The sequence below is a fragment of the Galeopterus variegatus genome, unplaced genomic scaffold, assembly GCF_000696425.1.
Source record: "Galeopterus variegatus unplaced genomic scaffold, G_variegatus-3.0.2 Scaffold7380, whole genome shotgun sequence".
In the NCBI taxonomy this organism is placed as follows: domain Eukaryota; kingdom Metazoa; phylum Chordata; class Mammalia; order Dermoptera; family Cynocephalidae; genus Galeopterus; species Galeopterus variegatus.
Genome location: NW_007733491.1, coordinates 191,031 through 192,494, shown reverse-complemented (window position 1 = coordinate 192,494; position 1,464 = coordinate 191,031).

The following is a 1,464-nucleotide window of genomic DNA, read 5'->3' as shown; positions in this document are numbered from 1 at the left end:
TGGTGGTGTACTTTCTTGATTTTTCACATTTCTAGTATATTGTCTTTGATGTTTATTCATTGTGGCAGGGGATTTCACAGTCCACAGGTTTGACTCTATTGTCTGACTAAGATGTTGCTGTGGTTGCCAATTTGTATGGCTACCTCAGTGACTGCTCAGTTGGCCACTAGTGCCTTGCGTGTGTAGTTCCCTCGGGTCTTGGGCCTCTCCAGGGAGCCACCTCTCTGGTCAGCTTGGACTTGGCTGGGCTGTGGGGTCATGGGGTGGTACCACAGGGTGTGTGGTCTCTGCCGAGCTTTCACCTCCACTGCTGGACGTCTCCCTGTTCCCTGTGCACTGGGTCGGGCTGCTGGGATGCACAGAGGCACCGCAGAGCGTGTGGTCTCTGCGGAGCTTCCCCTTCCCTTGGTGGATGTCTCCCTGCTCTGTGTGTGCTGGGCCGGGCTTGGAATGGAGCTGGGTGGCGGCAGTGAAGCCTACCTGCTGTATCACATGGTGGTGGCCCTACAGGACGTGTGGTCTCTACGGAGCTTCCACTTCCCCTGCTGGATGTCTCTCTGCTCCGTACGCACTGGGCCAGGCTGCTGGATCGTGCAGCGGCGGTCTGGTCCCCGCGGAGCTCCCGCCTCCTCTGCCAGATGTCACCCTACTCCATGCGCACTGGGCTGGGAGTGGAGCTGGGTAGCAGCGGTGAAGGCCTATCTGCTGGATCGCATGATGTCGGCCCTGCAGGTCATGTGGTCTCCGTGGAGCTTCTGCCTCCACCGCTGGATGTCTCCCTGTTCTGTATGCACTTGATGTTATGTTTTTATAGTTGTAAATCGGTTGATTTGTGGGAGAGAGTGACGCTGGGGGCCGTCTATTCCGCCATCTTGACCGGAAGTCCATGCTAACTTTTTGATTCCTCCATTTCTCCTCTTCCAACCCGGAAATGCCCAATCCTTACTTCAAACTATACAAAATAATTAATTCCACATGGATTGCATATTGTTTCTGAGGCAGGGGAGTCCAGAGTCCATCTGGTGGTAGAGACAGTGACCTGGGGGTCTCTAAAAGCGAGATGGTGGAAGCAGAGAGAGCCTTCTTTATTCATTTGAATGGCCCTTTGGGGAATAAGAAATTCAGGGTATAACATTGATTACCTTCTGGGCCTCTATTCTAGTCCAGTAGAAGAACCAAGGTAGTACCACTTCCAGCGTTCTGGTCTCATTTCCAGTGGTGTAGTTGTCATAGACATCATTAAGATACAATAACTTGTGGGCCGGCCCGGTGGCGCACTGGATAGTGCGCCGCTTGGGAAGCGCGGCGGCGCTCCCGTCCGAGGGTTCGGATCCCACATACAGACCGGCTCCCGCTCACTGGCTGAGCGAGGCGCGGGAGCAACACCGAGGCTTGCGATCCCGTTGCCGGTCCCCGGTCCGGTACGGGGGCAACACTGAGGGTTGCGATCCATTGCCGGACACA